This window comes from Cricetulus griseus, chromosome 5 (assembly GCF_003668045.3).
Source record: "Cricetulus griseus strain 17A/GY chromosome 5, alternate assembly CriGri-PICRH-1.0, whole genome shotgun sequence".
NCBI lineage: Eukaryota > Metazoa > Chordata > Mammalia > Rodentia > Cricetidae > Cricetulus > Cricetulus griseus.
In genome coordinates this window covers 126,934,642-126,954,009 of record NC_048598.1, presented here as the reverse complement: position 1 = coordinate 126,954,009, position 19,368 = coordinate 126,934,642, and the positions used below count along the sequence as shown (strand labels likewise).

The 19,368-nt window shown below is 48.3% G+C and overlaps 1 protein-coding gene across 14 annotated transcripts in view; it reads left to right on the top strand.

The window, feature by feature from the left end:
- The first annotated feature begins 1,389 nt into the window (after positions 1-1,389).
- Positions 1,390-19,368, top strand: part of Plekhg3 (pleckstrin homology and RhoGEF domain containing G3) — a 42,766-nt gene continuing 24,787 nt past the window's right edge. For 13 of the 14 annotated variants that reach the window (XM_035445221.1, XM_027418317.2, XM_027418314.2 and 10 more), the window contains exon 1: positions 1,510-1,634. The gene's annotated coding sequence lies outside the window, so the exon portion shown is untranslated. Of the gene's footprint in view, positions 1,462-1,509; positions 1,635-19,368 lie in introns of those variants that run through there. The other variant, XM_027418310.2, reaches the window with a different exon arrangement.

Genomic DNA, 19,368 nt, shown 5'->3' with positions numbered 1-19,368 from the left:
CCATTTCCTCTCGCTCTGCCCCGCCCCGCCTCTCCCCTCCCGTCCCGTAAATCACTAGGTGTTTGCTTTTCCCTGGAGCAGCATTTTTTTTTTTTTTTTAAGGGTAGTTAGTGAAAGGTTCAGGCATTATGCTGTGGTGGAGGGGATTCTATAAGCCATTTACGATTCTCACTTGTCTACACCTGGCCTTCTAAATGCTGGTGTAAAACGGTCAATTCCTGTTCCAAGGAGCTGGTGCTAACGTCTAACCCGGGAGTCCTACTTCTCCTGTGGTCTTACCCTGAGTTCCCATCTCCCAACCCTCCTCCTGGTGGGTGTGTTGGGACAGTCTCTAACCTCCCCTCCCCTAAGATCTTTACCGCTTAAAGATTTATGCTTAGTGAGACGTAGTAGCGCACACCTATAATTGCAGCACTTTGAAGGAGCGCCTACAGTTCGGAGCTAGCCTGGGCTACAAAGTGTGGCGCTGTCTCAAATCAAAAAGTAAAAACAATAATTAGGGCGTGGTAGTGCGCACCAGTTATCCTAGACCTCGGCAGGTAGAGGCAGGAGAACCATTACGTTCAAGATCACCCTCGGCCAGTCTCTGCTAATTGAGATCCTGCTTCAAAACAAACCAGTAAACATACGTGTTTCTTGCTCAAAACCTTACTCGTCCGTTTTCTAAGTCCTTGTGCTGCCTTAACCTCCCATCCTCTACTTTCCCAGGGCAGTAGCCGGAGCACATTCCAAACGGGGTCCTCTGTCACTCAGGTTCCTCAATCTGCTTTTCTCACTAACAGCCCCACCTGGGCGCCCCACCAAGCCCCAAGCTATGGGCTTCTTATCTCTTTCTCGTCAGAAGGCAAGATTTTTACAACTGTAAAGGTGCCACCGAGATCTAGTTTCGGTGAGGAATTCGAGACGTGCCTTTCTGACTCAGCGGCCGAGGTGACCTGCTCCAGTAGGACCAGGACGTCCTTTTTCTATCTAACCAGTTGCTTCACCTGGGAAAGCCCAGGGGGCTGAGCCCGGTGTCTTTCCCAGTCTGGAGGTTTGGGCGCCCTTTCGGCGTGAGATCAGGCTGGCGACACTAGGATAACCAACGCCACCACGTGCCTGTGTCTTGGGATCCTAGAGCTCCAGGTGGCGGGGATGGGGGGGTGGCCAGCGGGGCCCACACGGCCGGCCGCGCGCGTTAATCATTAGCCACGCGGACTGCTGCCTCCAGCCCGAGCCCCAGTTCGCTCGCCTGGCCAGGAAGGTTCCCGGGGCCCCCAGAGAGCCGCCAATTGCTGGAACGCAGCCGCCAGCTCAGTCTCCACCCACTGGAAACATTCCTAGTCCGCCCCTCCCTGGCTCCCTCCCTCTTTCCCTCCCTCAATCCCTCCCTCCCTCCCGCTGCAGCCTGGGCTCCGTTCTGCGGCCACTTCCTGCGGAGTGCTGGGGAGCCGTGCGCGTTTTGGGGACCCCCGAAGTCCGGTGCTCGCAGCGGGACGAGGCTGGGACCGCAGAGCGGCCAGTCGTGGGCGGGAGTGGCCGGCGGCTCCAGCCGCTTCCGAGAGCGACTTTCAAACTCGCGCCCGCTTCGCGGCGCCACCTGGGCAGCCCCGCGCGCTCTGTGTGTCGCGAGCCGGCGGGGCGGCCACCGCTCGGTGAGTGTCCCCGGGTTTGCCCCTCTCCCTTTGCCCATGCGTGATTGGCAGCACTCTTCGGGGACCCCAGGCTAGCCTTCTGTGGGATGAGGACCTGGTCCAGGGTTTCCTCGGACACACTCTGAGTAGGTTGGAGCGCGGGAAGGTCGTAAGGGGAGTCACTTTTTGTCCCCACCCCGGAAACCAGAGCAGCATAGGTGGCTTCCCAGAGTTTGAAATCCGGGCAGCCCTCGACGTTCTCGCCACCTCATTCTCCTTGTGTGCACTGGCGCCAGTGGATTAGTGCTTGCTCGGGACTGTGGGCCCTTCTAGAAGGGTACAGACTTAGGTACTCAGCCTGTTCCGGGTTGGTGCCACACCGTGCTTGCTCCTGGGAATCCAGCTGCCTATTTAGGCGGATTAGAGTGGTGCCAGAAACAGAGTGTCCAGGACCTGCAAGCCTAGAGCCCCTCGTTGGTTGTCCCTAACAGTCTAGCCCTCCGCCTCCTTCAACTGGTTTGGTTGTTTGCACCCTTCACTCAGACCTTCAGTTTGGGAATCTCTGGCAAGGCTTGCAAGCTTCAGTTGTTCAAGATGCTGCTTCAGTGGCAACATTTATTCTGGAGCTACTTTTGAAAACAAAGGAAAAAAACCACGGAACGAGCAATGTAATGATTGTAGGGTGGAGAAAAGTGGCTTTATGGGGTGGTGTTAAAGACTGGGTAAGAGTATCCATTTCAGAGTCAATCATCAAACTCTTGGTAGATGTGTGTGGGGGTATTAGACTTTTCTGCAGATCCCCCAGAACCTACCGGCACCGTAGCACCTTACAGAGTCTTGGGGTTCCCAGTCTTCCAAGCTGTGCCTCTTCACGCATTCCAGTCACATGGCCCTTGCTCAAGAAATAATTAGCGTGGAGTATAATGACAGCCTTGAGAGGGAGAAGAAGATGCTTCCTGCTGTGTCTGGCCTTCCGGAAGAGTTCCTTTCCAGTCCTTCCTTTGCTAGACTGGAATCTTGTGTCATGAAAGCTCAGCATAAAAACCTAGGGACTAAACACCAGGAAGTCTACTATTCTGTTATTATTATTCCTGTATGGTATTGGGCTCACTGGATGGCTCACAGACCCCCATCTCCCGTTTGTACACAAACTTTTCACAAGCCTGCTGCCTCTACTGGTCCTCCCTTTCCAGACTTAACCCACATGGTGCTGGGAATTGGGAATGAAGTGGGGATATTCTCACCCCTCCACTTAGTCTGGTCTGTCTGTTTTAGGTAGCACAGCCATGAGGGTGGGAGGGCCACTGACTGAGAGTCCAGTGGGTTTTTGCTGGAGGTTTAATGCTGGCCCTGTTGGCTTACATCAAGGCTTTCTGAATACATGACTGGCCTGTGGCCAGATTCCTCCCCCACTCCCCTCCCCAGTTCACTTATCTTTTCTGACTCAGTTTCCATACAGAGGACCTGTTTTTCTTTATAGGGGATGTGGTAATGATCAAAAGAAGGTGCCTGTGTGGGAAGTGCACCATAAATTCCTATAAAAAAAGGAACGCTGTGTAGTGGCTACAAGAGACCCTTAAGTGTTTGCTGGCTATGCCCCCGTGTGTAATGCAGGAGACGTTGGACAGCAGGAGCCAGCGGTGGCAGCTTACTCTCTGGCATGTAATATCTTAGTCTCAGGGTAAACATTGACCTTACCAAATCCACTGCTATCTCAGGGTCACTGTGTTTACACCAGAACAGGCCAAAGGCCATGGCCTGAGAGACGACCAGACCTGGACGGGGATGAAGTGTGGGTCCCAGATGTAAGGCCCACCTCACTACTCTCACACCACTCTCAGAACCCTGTGCCGCCTGCCTTTGGTCCCGAGACTGGGAGGTTGCTACCAGCTGTGACTGGCCCTGGAGGGTTAATTGTGAAGTTGTCCTCTGTTGTACTGGGGGTGTTGCTTTTGCAGCTGTGCTGAAGGCTGACTTCAGTCCCGCCATCCTGGGCTGTCTCTCTGGCCCAGGCCACTGCCCTGCCCCGCCTCTCTGACCAGCTGCATGTCCACAGGCCTTTGTTCAAGGACTGTAGCCCGCCTTACTCATTACCCTCCTCCCCCAGTTTCTAGGAGCTCCAGGTCAGGGGGTTTGGAAGCTAGTGGGAAAACTCAGGAGGAGTCCCCAGGGTCCAACAGACCTGACAGGCCCATCTTGGGACCTCCAACACTGTCTCTACATAGTCCTTCACTCTCCTCTCTCATCTTTCCCTCCTTATGCCTGTACATCTTATGTCTATTTTACTATTTACCCATTATTATTTAACATCGTCTACATGAGACTATTGGGCATCGGGGACACAGCAGGGAACAAAGTATGGTTTTTAGTAATTATTGACCCGGTGGAGCTGAATTCTACTGGGGGCAGTTGGCAGAAGAAAACAAGATGGGTCACTGGACAGGCCTTAGAGTTAACAGGAAAGTCTGACAGTTCCCTAAGGAAGGGATTTTGGAGTCCATCAGCCTGGGGAGATATTTTCTGTGCACTCTGGACATCTGTCTCTTGAGACCCAGGTCCGATCAGGGGTTTGGAGTTGGGACGACCTGGATTTAAATCTCAGCTTGACAACTTCCTAGCCTTGCAGCCGCCTGTTGACTAAACTCCTTTGAGTCTGTTTCTCACCTGTAAAGCGGAGTGAGTCATCGTGCCTACCACATGAGAGAATGAACAGTGAGATAACGCGTCTGCTGTGTTCAGTGAGCCCCGCAGAGCTAGCTGTGCAGTCAATTCTTTCTCTAACCGAATTCTGCAGAGGTAGCAGCGGATATTTCCTGTCAGTGCTAGGGACTCTGGATGAGAAATCTGCTCATTTGCATTTTAAGTACTGGGAAGGAGCAGGGAATTCAATCAAGTTTGCGTCAATCTAGTCGGGAGCCTTTCTCTGTTACCCTGGATTCAGTTGGTAGGGATGTGTGCTGGCCATTGTCCCTCAGATAGACAGGGTGACCCAGGGCAGCTATGGCCTGCCTCGCTCTGGAATCCCCCTGCGTCCAATCAGCTGGTGAATCACACCTTTGCCCCTAGCCTTTTCACTTGGCCTCACAGTCCTGAAGACTCTCCATCTTCCTTCTCGGCATAGACGTGATATGCTGGGGGTGGGGCTGTATCAAGAACAAGGGTAAGGGAGTGAAAGGAGAGGGTGTCCACTGTAGCAGGCTCTTCAAGGAGAATGTGCAAAGATGACAGGCAGTCTGATGGTGGTTCTGAGGCACACTGCAAAGACTTTTGCTAAGGGTTCTCCAGAGACCAGAGTAAGTTGCCAGTGGGAGTCCTCCTACCACGAGGGGCCTGTGGATCAAACTTAGTCCATCAGGCTTTGTGGAAAATGCCTTTATCCACTGAGCCATTTTGTTGGCCCAGAAAGTAGCAGAACCTTGTGACGTTATCTAGACCAGCTTCTCTTTCCTGGGCTCTGAAAATCTCAACTCTGAGGATTGCAAATCCAAACTGTCTCCGCCCAACCCATGTGACAAGTCTCTTCCCCTCTCTGCTAGAGCCACCAACCATCCTCCTCCAAAGGGGTTTAATCTAAAATGCTGTTGCCAAAGCTTGTGGCCAGCGGTTTCCTGGGGGCCCTGCTCCTGTGCAGGAAGTGAAAGATGTGCCGTGGAGAGGCCAGGCCTAGGGAAGTGGTTGTCAGCCAGACCACTCCTCCGAAGCCGCTGCAGGCAGGCACATGCATGCACAGGCCCGCCCTGTGATGAAGGAACTCTTGGAGACTGTCAGTTGGTATAGAGGAAGTTAGAAAGAGGGCCCTGTGTACCTCGAGCATGTTTGTGACTTTAGTACACAAAAGAAAGAAACTGGGTCCAGTGATCAGCAGGAGGCTACCCTGGAGATGCTAACCACTCTGATGTCTGGGGACCAGCATAACTTGCTAACTGATTTGTTGGGTTCTCTTCTCCCTTTGAAACAGGGTCTGGCTGACCCAAAAGTCCCCCCCCCCAGACCATTTTCATCTTAAACTTGGAGTGATCTACTTGCCTCTGCTTCCCAAGCACTGAGATTTGTGCCTCCATGCCTGGCCTTGTTGGCTTGTTTTGATTAAAAGCTCCCTGAGAGCAGGAACACAGGGGTTCACTCATCCTTGTTCTCATATAGAACCGGGAAGAGTACAAAGCCTGATCTATAGGGCACAGCGGGCTGGTGCTGGGGTTCCACCGGAGAGGAATCCTGGCATGGTGGTCTCATCTGCTTCAGTACCGTGGGAAGAGTGGAGGGGTGGAGTCCACACTGGGTGATCGGTTGCCATCTGAGAAAGCAAGTTAAAAGGAGACCAATACCTGGATAGCTGTTTTGGCTGGCATTTGGTGAGAATGCTTATATCTAATGTCAAGGTCTAGGAAGACTCCTTTTCCACACTGAACAGCCTCTAGAGCTGAACACAAACTGAACAGGGTTCTGGAAGGTGCTGGGTACTACAGCCTTTTTAGAAACATAGTGAGAATCCTAGGAATTTCTTTGATTGCTGGAGTCTGAGTTGAGATGGGAGAGAGGAATGTAAGAAAAAGACTTAAGGAAAAAATAGCATTTTCTTTTGTGTAGTGTGTGTGTGTGTGTGTGTGTGTGTGTGTGTGTGTGTGTGTGTGTGTTCAGGGGACAGCTTATGGGAGTTCTTTCCTTCTACCATGTAGGACCCAGGAATTGAACTCAAGTTTTCAGGTTTGCTAGCAGGTGCCTTTACCCACTGAGACATCAGTGTTTGTTTTCCTCTTGATCCTGTGCTATCTTTGTAGATGAATTCAGTAGGTACTAGGGCTGCTTGAAGATTGACATATTTTAAAATTGATGTTGTTCTTTTTATCCCAGGCTAACATGGGACCACCACATATGACTGAGGATAACCTTGAGCTTCAGGTGTGTCTCCACTTCCAGACTGCCTTGATTACAGGCACCTGACACCACGTCTGGCTCATATGCAATGCTAGGGATTGAACACTTTGCTTCATGAATGTCAGGCAAACACTCTAATGACTGACTTCAACTCTGGCTCTCCTATTCTTTTTAAAATTTTTGAGACAGTATGTTTCTATGTACTCAAGATGGCTTTTATCTATTTAGTTATTTTTGGTTTTTCGAGACAGGGTTTCTCTGTGTAGCCTTGGAGCCTGTCCTAGGACTTGCTCTGTCTCAGACAAGGCTGGCTCGAACTCAGAGATCCACCTGCCTCTGCCCCTGGAGTGCTGGGATTAAAGGGGTGTGCCAACACTGCCCTGCTGACTTTTATTTTATTTTTTTAAGGTTGGGGGCTGGAGAGATGGCTCTGTGGTTAGGAGCACTGACTGCTCTTCCAGAGGACCTGGGTTTGATTCCTACTTGGTAGCTAGCAATTGTATATAACTCCAGTTACAATCTGACACCCTCTTCTAATCTCCACAGGCACTGCACACATGTGTGCACAGATGTGCATGCAGGCAGAACACCTATACACATAATATAGAAGTAAATAAACTTTCTTTTAAAAGCTCATAGCTTTTACTTTCAAGGCTATGAAGACACCTCTCCCTTTCTCTCTCTGTCTCTTTCCATCTTTCTGTCTCTGTCTCTGTCTCTCTGTCTCTCTCTGTCTCTCTCTGTCTCTGTCTGTCTCTCTCTCTCTCTCTCTCTCTCTCTTCCTCTCTCTCTCTCTCTCTCTCTCGTGTGTGTGTGTGTGTGTGTGTGTGTGTGTGTGTGTGTGTGTGTGTGTAAACCAGAGACTTGAGCAACAGATGACAAATATTTGTGGTAGGGAAAGGGAAACTAGTGTTCTTGCAGCCTCTCTATGTAAGTCGTTGCTACATCTCCAGTGCCTGTATATTGTAGGATTACAATAAATACTTGTCAAATAAGCTTTATGCTACTCTGTGATAAACCTTAGGAATGGAGCTTTCATATTCACTTTTGTTTGTGTTTCTCTAATCTCCAGTCTGGCCTTGAATTTACAGTCTTCCTGCCTCATCCTCCAAGTGTTGGGATTACAGATATGAGCCACCATGCCTGGTTTACAAATGATCTGTTCTTGTCTTAAAGTAAGTGATCAGGACATAAGATTCCAATTTTAACCTTCCCTGGCAAGGCAGTGATGCAGGCAGCCGGGTATTCTTGCAGCTTGAAAAAGTGTAAGGGAACCAGAGTCACTGGGACCCATATTCCCAGGCCTGCTGCAGAGTTTACTACCATGCAAATTGGGCCAGAAGAGGACAGCAGGGTGTGCTTACAGCTTTGAATATATGTCCCATAATATCCCATGACACCACTCCCAGCTGTGTGGCAGCCTCCCTCCCAATCTGACTCAAGTGCACAGAGCCAAGAAGGGCATACAGCCAGAGGTTGAGATGCCTATGAAGTCCACGGCAGCCTCCTCAGGGCCTGTTTTATGTCTGTCCATAACCTGTGCCTTGTGTCTGAGCCCATTGCAGATAGGTAGCAGCAGCAAGTGAGAGGGCTGTGAGGAAGCCAGAACAGAAAGAAAAACAACCATGGAGCAGTGAGTTGGCAATGAGAGAAGGCTGAAACAGAAACACCAGGAAAAGCCCGTCCTAGCGGAAGGACCCAGGGTCATTTGTTTGCAGGCAATGGCTTGACACACCTTCCACCTGGGCATCATCAGTGAGGCGATGGACGCTTGGCTAGCAGCTGTGACCCTGACTCATGAAGAAAAGGGGAAGCTATACACCCTTAACTTCGTTTGGGGGAGGCAAGGAAGTGTAAAACATCTTTTTAAAGATTCCAGTCAGGTTGATGGGGATCTTAAGAGATGTTGAGAACTGGGCAGTGATCTCACAACTCCCAAGTCCTGTCAAGGTCTAATGAATTGCCCAGGATCTCTGCTGACACTTAGCAAAGATAAAATTTGAACTTTTCTTACCCTTTAATTTTTTTTTTTTTTTTTTGGTGGCATTGGAAATGAGCCCAGGGTCTTCTGCCTGCTGTGAAAGCTATCCATCTCAGCCACACCCCTAACTCAGGATTTGAACTTTCTCCCAGTGTTTTGAAACCACAGGTGTGGTGTTTTGGACTGTTCTCTGTCCTGTCTTTGTGGGGTCAGCCTGGGTTTGGACCACAGGTACCCCAGGGTGGTGCTTGCCTCTGCTTCCCAAGCATCTTCTGCACCTACTAGCCGTTTGTGAGGCTAGAAAATGACAGGGAGGAGCTGCCATCTCACCTATCTCACAGGATTTTCTCCCTTGGGTTCTGAGCTCTGCCGAGGGTGCTGAACTGAACTGTGTGGTCTTGGTGCCTAATGATCCTGAATATTAAGTTTTCATATTTTTATCATTTATTTATTTGGTTGTTTTTCTTTTTTTTTTCCCCCCCTCTGAGACAAGGTCTCTCTGTGTAACAGTCTTGGCTGTCCTGGAACTCACTCTGTAGCCCAGATTGGCCTCGAACTCACAGAAATTCGCCTGCCTCTGCCTTCCAAGTGCTGGGATTAAAGGTGTGCGCCACCACCACCTAGCTATTTCTCTCATTTCTTATAGGAATAAAAATGTTACAGATTTTACCCTCTATAGCCCCATTTTAAATGTACTTGGAATGTATTTCCTGATTTCAGCTCTGACAAGACAAGAAAGCTTTAGCATATGTTCTGATGTCTAAGCTTCACTCTGGGTCTCTCAGTCATGGTCACTGAGTGCTTCAAGAACCTTGTGTGTAACCATGTCAACCTTGTGAGACAGAAATGATTTTATTTTTTCTTACAAACACTAGACAATTTTCCCCTATTGCTTACTGGATTGTCTATACTTTACCCACTGGCTTGTCTTTAATGTTTTCTTTTCTTTATTATTTAGAGTTTCGTTGACAAATGTTTCATATATAATAAAACATCCATACACATTGTATATAGTTCATTATTTTTTAGCATAGACACAGAGTTGTACAACCATTGCTGTCTAATTTTATAACATTTTCCTTACTCCCAAGGAAAGACCTATTTCCATTAGCAGGCATTTCCTATTTTCACCAGCTCCCAGGTCTAGGCAGCTGCTGAAATACTTCCTGTTTCTTTAGAGTTGCTTATTCTGGACATGATGCATAAATGGAGTTACATATACTGTCTTTCTTTATGACAGGCTTCCTTTGCTGGACCTAAGGTTTTCACTTCATCAGTGTCTCCTAACATGTGCCATGTTATAGAAAGCAATTTTTTTTTTTTTTTTTTTTTGCTAAATAATTTGGCGGCCTGTCAGTGGTGGCGCCACCACTTGGGAGGCAGAGGCATGCAGATCTCTGTGAGTTCGAGACTAGCCTGGACTACTGAGACACTTCCAGGACAGTTTCCAAAGCTATACAGAGAAACCTTGTCTCTAAAAACAAACAAAAAAGAAGTAGAAAAAAATTGGCATTGTGTGAATATATTATATTTTGTTCATTTACTCACCATCTGATGGGCATTTCTCTCCCTCCCTCCCTCCCTCCTTCCCTTTTCCCCTCCCTCCCTTCCTTCCCTCCCTCCCTCCCTTCCTTCCTCCCTTTCTTCGAGATAGGGTTTCTCTGTGTAGCCCTGGCTCTCCTGAAACTCACTCTGGAGACCAGGCTGGCCTCAGACTCACAGAGATCTGCCTGCCTCTGCCTCCAGAGTGCTGGGATTAAAGTTGTGAACCACCACTGCCAGTATCATAATGGGGTAGGCGGGCTTTAGAAAACATTTATTTGTTAGGCTGTTTCAGTTCTTTAGCTGTTATGAGCAGTGCTGTTGCATGGGGCTGTAGCTCAGTAGTAATTGCCTAGCTGCACAAGGCCCCTGGGTTTGACCCCTAGCATTGCCAATAAGTAAATAAAGTTTAAAAGTGAGTAATGCTGCTGTGAACATTAGGTTATGTAATGTATAAACATTTTGGTGTGGGCATATGTTAATGATTTACCTAAGAGTAGGATTGTTGGGTCTTATGCTAACCCCATGTTTAATTTAAAAAAATATTTCTGTGTGAGTGTGCATACGTGTATGTATGCGTGCATGCTCATATGTGAGAGTGTGGAGGTCAGACAACAACCTTGGATGTGGTTCTCTCTCTTTGACCTTGCTTAAGGAAGGGTCCCTTCCTTGTTCACTGCTGTGCACACTGAGCTAGCTGTCCCATGAGTTCCTGGGGATTCACTTGCCTCTGCCTCTCTGTGACCTGCTTTCTCTAACACGACCCCACCAATTAAACTGAATTATCTTGTTAAAAACCCATTGACTGTAAATGAAGTTTTATTTCTGTCCTCTAGTCTGTTCTTTCCGATTATATGTTCTTATGTGAGGATAGTGCAGTGTTGATGACTGTGCTTTGGAGGGAGCAGGGATTGGGAGAGCTAAATCTGCAGCTCAGTTTGTCAGGAGTTGCCAGAAAAGAGAATTGCCATTTTTAACAGTGTTAAGTGCTCAATATGGATAGACCATCAATGACTATCTGTTCATTTGATGTTCTTTAATTTTTTTTTTTTTTTTTTTTTTGAGACAGGGTTTCTCTGTATAGCCCTGGCTGTGCTGGAACTCATGCTGTAGTTCAAGCTGGTCTTGAACTCAGAAAGATCCGCCTGCCTCTGCCTCCCATGTGCTAGAACTAACAGTGTGCGCCACCACCGCCTGGCTCTTTAATTTCTTTCAATAGTATTTTAGTTTCTATCAATGTATCAGTCTTATATTTTTTCTTTTATATGTTTATTATTTATTAATTTTTTATTTTTATTTTTTGAGGAAAGGTCTCTCCACATAGCTCTGGCTATCCTGGAACTCACTATATAGACCAGGATGGCCTTGAACTCACAGAGAGTCTCCTGCTTCTGGGATTAAAGGTGTGCATGCTTCCCCCAGCCCCCATTTAAAAGACATTTATTTATGGAGATATGGCTTAATGGTTAAGAGACCTCCTGACTGCTCTTCCAGATCTTCTGAGTTAAAATTCCAGCATCCGCATGGCAGCTCACAACCATCTCTAACTATATAGTCCATGGGATCCAACGCCCTCTTTTGTTGTGTATACATGTAGACCCCATGCCCATACACTTAAAATAATACACTGATAAGTCTAAAAATTATTTATTTATTGAACTGCTTGAGGTCAGAGGACAACCTGCAGTTCAGTCCTTTTACTATAGGGTCCAAGGGGACTGAACTATGATTAATCAGTTGTGTGTAGCAAGTGATTTACCTGCTGAGCCATCTCACTACCCTGGGTTGTCTTCTTAATTACATTTCCAGACATTTCAGTGTTGTATAGGAACACACCTCATTGTGTGTCATGTGTTGGATGTCTTTGGAGGCCAGACAAGGGTGTCAGAGCCCTTGGAGATGGCTGCCCATGGTGGATGCTGGGAACTAAACTCAGGCCCTCTGCAAGACCAGGAAGTGCTCTTAACCACTGAGCCTTTTCTCCGGCTCCTTTGTCCTTTTTAGAAACAAGGTTTTGCCAGGGCCGTTGGTGGCACACTTAATCTTAGCACTCAGGAGGCAGAGGCAGGTGGATTTCTGGGAGTTTGAGGCCAGCGTAGTCTGTAGAGCGAGTTCCAGGACAGTCTCAAAAACAATACAGAGAAACCCTTTCTCAAAAAATTAAAAAACAAACAAACAAAAACAAACAACCCAACAACAAAAGAAACAAGGTCTTGCTGTGTAGCCCAGGCTGGCCTGTAGCTTACTCTGTTGTACAGATTGGTTTCCAGTGTACTGTCCCATGCGCCCCCCCCACCTCATGTCTGCCTCATACGTGTTGGGTTATTAGAATTGATTTTTGTGTCCTCTTAATGTTGCTGAAATCTTTTATTAGGCTGTCTGTGTGTCTTGCCATCTAGAAAGAGATAATTTTACCTTTTACAATCGGGGTCTTATTTATGTGGGTCTTGATAGCAAAATTTGGGAAGTGTTGGTTCCTTTCCTTTTTTTTTTAATGTTTGTAAATAATTGGTATGGTTTAACGTTTGCCATAATTTACCATTGAAGTCCTCAAGAGTCCTGGGCTTTCATTTTAATTTTTAAATTTATAAATTGCTACCTGTCTGTCTTGTCAGATTTTGTTTCCTCCTGAATCATTCAGTAGTTTGTGTTATTCTAGAATTTGCATTGTTTATACTATTTATTCATTGGCATAGAAGAGTTGCCCATAGTTTCTTATGATCTTTTCTTTCTTTTTCTCTTTCTTTTTTTTGAGTCAGGGTTTCACTGTAGACCTGGCTGGCCTGGAATTCATTCTGTAAGCCAGGCTGATATTATATGTGTGTGTGTGTGTGTGTGTGTGTGTGTGTGTGTGTGTGTGTGTGTGTATGTTTGGGGGGGGTTATGCTCATGCTGTGGCCCTCATGTGTAATTCTGAAGATAACTTCTACGAGTTGATTCTTCTGGAACTATGTAGGTCCCAGAGATAAGTCAGGTCATCAGGCATAGCAAAAAAATGCCTTTACTCATGGAGCCATCTAGCCAGTTCCTTGCAATCATGGGATGCAGCGAGACAGGCACTTCAAAGCAAGATATTTGATTGTATTTACTGGTGATGATGAGGTCCGGGCTTGTCATGAATGGAAGTAGATGGTTGAGGTGGGGTAGGGGAAAAGAAATGAAGGCTTTGCCTGTCTGGCTGCTGTTTGCTGTGTGTGTCTCAACAGTCGTCTCAACAGTCATCTCAGAGACAACTCACCCCACCCCTCTACCTAACATCCCATCCACCAGTCACACTACTTTTCCTGTTTTCTTTTTTTCTTCCACTTGACACTTAGTGCTATTGTGAAATATGTCAACTGTTTACTGGTGTGGCCATCTACACCACTGTCACCTCAGGTCTTCAAGAAGAAGCATTGTGTTGCTCATGTTGCTATGTCCTCAGCTCCTAGCATATGATTTATACTGTGTTCAAACAGAGTGATCCTCTTCGTTTGCTGGGGGGACTGCATCCTGGGCTTCCCACATGCCAGGCAAGCATTCTACTGCTGGGAAATTACTTCAGTTCAGCCTCATTCTGTAGCGTCAGCTGGGTTGAGTATGGCCAGGCAGCTGGCAAGTGAGCTACACCCCCACCCTGGACTCCCAAGTCCGTATCTGTGTCTCTGCCAGGAGCACACCTCTTCCCTTTGACCACAGTCACCCGCAGAATACCATCCCTCTCCACATGGCCCTCACACTCGTCCACATCAGCCACCTTCTGGCGATTGCCAGCACAGTTGACAAGAGCTGGAGAACACTAAGGGCACACCCTGGAAGACCTGGACTTCCTATCTGTGGTTGTGAGTGGGGTATAGTGGCAGGACACTCACAGAGATCTAGAGATCTTGTCTCTCACTAAGTGCAGTGTGTTTGGCAGAAGAATGACACTGTTTGCAGCCACACCCCCGCCCCCCCCCCCCCCCCGTCTTTTGCTGGTCTCCCAAGTGATTTCTTTCTGGAAGCAGGTGAGTTAGGAATTACCAGGTGACTTCCGTTTGGGCCTCTTTCTGAGGTTGTCACACCGTGTGGGAACTTTCCCCCAACCAAATGTTAACTTTAAAAGGATCAATAAACAAACAAACAAATAAGGTATTCCATGAGGGGACCTGAGGGATGGCCCACCAGGATTCCTTTCTGGCTCCCACTCCTGGGTCCTGTGTGTGAGGAGGGGGAGGTGTGTGTCGCCTATGAATGAATTGCACAGAGATCTGGATTCCAACAAACCCTGGCTTCCTACTTCCTTGCTGCATGGCCTTGAGTGGGGTTGTGTTGGGAAACTGCCTAGCGAATGTGTCAGAGCAGTGCCTGGTACGCCCTCATAAAACGTTGCCTGAGATTTTAGTTTGGTATCTGGAAACAGTTTTTGCCTGACCCGTAAAGCAAGGATAATATTGGTGTCTAGTGTCCCACCCTCCAACTTGCTGTTGTGAGGATAGAAGGGTTAATAGCCTTGGGCTGTGAGGGCCTGAGTAGGGGGAGGTGCCCCATAAATGGAGCATTGTTGTGCTGGTGACTGATCTGGCTTTGTTTGATTCTTCAGTGTTTGACTTCCTGCATTTAGTATCCCATGTGCTTAGTCTCTGGAGATAGTTGTGGTCCTCAGCTTCATGGTGCTTACCCCCTGGGGCGGTGGCCTGGGTCCTCACCTATCAGGAACTTGCTGAGTTGCGGTGGGAAGCTGCAGTTCCATGGTGGGTCCCCCAGCAATCAGGAATGAGAGAAATGCAGCAAGTATTACCCACACGCGGAACTGGTTCTGAATAGGACATTTATTGACGAGGTTTCACAGGAAGCAGCGGGCACTTTAATTCCCGAGGCTGTTGGTGGCAGTTTGCTGCTTGCCCAGCCCGAGCCTGTTAACTACTGGGCTGCCGTACTTCGGATACAATGCAGCTCCCTAACCCCTGGCCACCTTCCCAGTATTCCTCTTTGTGTTGGGATGGGAGCCCTTTTGAGGAAAGCGGTAGGTACCCTCTGGGACCCAGGCCAAGGGGGTTCAAGTGGGGTGAAGGTGGGACTCTAAGCCTTGCCTGGTAACATCTGGGGAACGTGAACAGCCACAGGTTTGGGGCACAAGGCAGTCTCCCCTGGAGGTTCAGAAATGGAGGACCATACTTGGTTCAGGTGTAGATGAGTAGCCTCTACTTACCTTGCTCTGGCTGCTTCCAGTAGGTTTGGTCATGTGCCTGGGAAGCAGGCAGACAGTCCTGTGGCTTTTGGAGTGCTTTGCTTGGGGAGGCCTCTCCTGTAAACAGAGAAGATCTTGGGTGACCCCACTGCCCTCATACCCATACACATAATGTGCACACTGGGGAGAACGTAATCTCTTACGTCTTCCTGAAGCTTCCTTTTCCCAGAATCCATGGGAGGTGGTTTGTTTTGAACGAAATCAAGTGGCACCATTAGTAGAGGAGGTGAAAGGTGGGTCCTGGGTACCCTAATGGTTGTGCCAGGCTGGCTGGGGCCAGCACCTACCATTTGTGTAGCTCTGGGCAGCAGGTGCAGGGAGCCAGTGTAGAGATCTTTGTGAGGACTTCACTGTTTCTCCCTCTTCATGGAGTAGACTACACCTGGGGCTATGCCTCTCCTTGTCCTGTGTACTGTGTATCCTCTGGGTTTTGGCAACAGATGAGGGAACTGTCGAAATTCTGGTCTTTGTGTGTTCTTAGGAGGGAGAAGGCTCCTCTCTTCCTAGGAAACTGGTTAGATGAGTTTCCTTAGTCTTCTCCGGCTGAGGCCTCTTGGTCAGGTTGTGAGGGACTGGGGGATGGGAGCAGGTGCTTGGAGTGGAGGGGACAGTCTGGGGCTGCAGCACTTCACCGTAAGGAAGTGTGTGAGGTCCCAGATATGAAGACCTAGCCACCCATGAGGATTTGCACTTGTGTGTGAATCCCTAAGGTCTGCCTTGGAAAAGCCACTCCCCTAACCCTGGGCTAGGATCCTAAGGCCCAAGCAAAGGAAGGGGGATGTGTTGTGGAGAAGCCAGGGGAGAGAAAGCTGGTGGTTTTATTAAACCACATCGTCTGGGGAGGAGCTTCTCTTGCATGTTTGTTTCTGTACCTGCAAGGCTCATGCTTAGAATTTAAAAGGAGCCAAAACTGGGGTAGGTATCGTGCTAGCAACCTCACCCCCAGTTCTGACACGTGGGAAAGGAACGTGGGGGCACCCTCAGATGTTAAGATTCATATGGGCCCTCCCTCAGCCCAGGCGAGAGCTATGGGCCCCTACTGCCAGAGGGAGATTCCCTTCAGCTGAGACTTGAACTCTGAGTGGTTGGTCCCTGTTGGGTAACAGCCTCAGGTCACCAGGAATTGTATCAGGCTGGTTGGGTGATAGCTCCTACAGTTACTTTGTATCCCACCCCCTTTGAAACATAGTCTCATATAGCCCAGACTGGACTTAAATGCCTAGGTAGATAAGGATGGCTTTGAACTTCCAATCTTCCTGCTTCTACCTCTGTCTGGTTTTCTGTGGTACTATGTAACACAGCCAGGCTTTCCTAACAGGCAAGCACTTTAGCACTGAGCTGCGTCCCAGCCCTTCTCCCTTCTTTTTGGAAGCACCTAATTTATGCATTGCTTCATGTCACCTTGATCTTGATCACACACCATCCCTCTGCATGTGAGTTGCAGTAGGTCTTGTTCTTTTTTCGCCAGTGATCTCTGCGCCCTGCCCCATGTTCTGTCTCCCCTTCTAGAAATCCGTGCAAAGTCACTAGGTCCTGGGCCTCTGCATTCTTTGTGAGCACTTCTTGGTCCTGGGGACACCTATAGCTGCAGTCGGTGTCCCAAGTGGTGTTTTTTCAGGGCACATCTTCCCACTTCATCTCCTGGAGTTGTTTTCACCTGTCCCGGTATTTGATCTTCCAGACCTGCCCTTGTCATTTCCCACAAAGCAAGTCGTATGTCCCCAGGGCACACAGGATCCCAGGGCCTTTGGAGTCTGACTTTTCTGACCCCTTCAGATCTCTTCTTCACCTGGTTTACTCATCATTTGTTACTCAGCCAAAACCACACCTCCTCCTGCAAAGCTCGCAGGTCCCAGGTGTACTTCTGTTAGCATCTTTTGTTTATGCATTGTTCATTTCTGTGCTAGCACTCAAGGCATTGTTATGGAGATAATCTATATACATGCTTTTTTTTTTCCTTCTAGACTTCAGGTTCCACAAAGACAGGAGCAATGTGTCACTTATTTTAGTGTCTCCAGGACCTGGCATCATGCTTAGAAGTGTTAACTTCCTAAGCTGGCGGCCTTCTGGAGCTCTTGTGCATCTCGTAACTCCACTCTCTGGATGTTTGTTTTGCCTTCACGGCACAAAGCCTTGAACCCAAGACCTGGAGCATGGTAGCAAGCACTCCACCACTGAGCTGTCCCCTAGCCCCGTGCGGTCCCTTTATCCCCTTTTGGTATCGATGCACTTGTTTCTCCAAATAGAGCAAGCTCTTGTGAGTTGGGTCAGTGTGTGATTCATTGTTATGTCTCCCACATGGCTGCCACAGTATCTTTGTGCAGAGTAGGTGCTGAGTAAATGCTTGTTGAGTGAGTGAATTCTGAAGCTCACAGCTTAGGAGGGCAGCCCCTGTTATCTCTGAGTGACAGTCGCCATGGAGGTGCATCCAGTGTATTAGGTGCAGAGGTAGGGCCCCTCCAGAGGGATGCTGGTGTCTTAGTTACTGTTCTGTTGCTGTGAAGAGACAACCATACCCAAGGCAGCTTATGATAGAAGGTGTTTAATTGGGGGCTTGCTTACAGTTTCAGAGAGTGGGTCCATGACCGACCATATGGCGGAAAGCATGGCAGCAGGCAGGCAGGCAGGCAGGCAGGCAGGCAGGCAGGCAGGCAGGCAGGCAGGGCACTAGAGCAGTAGCTGAGAGCTTACATCTGATTTATAGGTTGGAGCAGGAGGTAGGTGGGAGACGAAAGCTGGGCCTGGTATGGGGTTTTGAGATCTCAAAGCTCACCCTCAGTGACACACCTCTTCCTACAAAGGCCACACCTCCTAATCCTTCCCAAACAACTCTACCAACTGTAAACCAAGCATTCAACTCTCTGAGCTTCGGAGGGCCATTCGCATCTAAGCCACCACAGCCGGCTACAGTCCTGGGCTCTTTTGTACTCCTCTGTTTCTTTCTGTTGATATTCCCTGTGATTTAGGAACACTGGTTCTCTTCCTTGCTGTGCTGACTTGTGTCCCCTGTCCCAGAGGTCCATCTGAAAGTGTACTTAACACCCAAGGACCAGTGTGAAGGATTTGTTGGTCACTTATTTGTGCTTTTGTTCCCGAGATACTTTGGCTGTCTTTCTGCTTGGGATGGTGTTTCCCCACAACTCTGCCATCTCACCTTATGGAGCACTGAGGAATGTGTCCTGCTGCAGTAGCACTGGTGTTGAGAATCAGCCGAACTGTTCCTGTGAGGTTGTGAGATCATGGTCTGAACTGTGTCGGGACCCTAGATGGATAAACTCTGACTTAGTGGGAAGGGATAGGACAAGCTGGTTTACTGGATTTGAACTTTTATTATTGTTATTTTACATTTATTTATTTTGTGCATGGGCACATGTGTGTTTGTGGGGTGTGTGTGTGTGTGTGTGTGTGTGTGTGTGTGTGTGTGTGGTGTGTAGTCATGTGGGCTACATCACATGGCAGTCAGAGGACAACTCGAGGAAGTTGGTTCTCTCTTTTACCGTGTGGGTTCCAGATATCAAATTCATTGTCATCTGACTTGATGGCAAAGCCTTTACCTGCTGAGTCATAATTTGAGATATGGGTGGGTAAAAAATAAGGTCTAAGTCAGGAAAATATTTCATCTTGGTGCTTTTGGAGCAAGCGTTCTCTCTCTGGTTCATGATTGTCTTCCTGTGTGCTGATGTGCAGGTTGCTTGTATCTGGTCTTGGTGAGGTTGATAGTATTATAACCACTTTTGCTGATGGACAACTTGAAGCTGAAGGCCACATATAGTTGTGGGAAAGTAGAGGACCTAGACTTCAAATCAGGTCTACCTGGTTCCAAGGCCTGTGGTATGAACCAGTGCATTTTAACTTGTTTCATGCACTCAGGTCTCTTTGCTGCTGAGAACTCTGCAGGCCCCAATAGACTCCCACTGTGCTTCTGTGCCTTTGAAGCTATTTCAATAACAAATACTATAGCTCTGAAGGTATGGTTCTTTTTCTTTTTCGGTTAGCTCTCTACCAGCCTCTTCTAGGCCTCAAAGCAAGTAGCTCCTCAAATGGGGGTGGGGGTGGGGTTGGGGAGATGCAATGACTAATGTGAAATTTTTCAGGACTGAGCCTTGGAGCCCCAACCTTGAAGTTTGCTAAAAGGTAGTAGTGGTTGT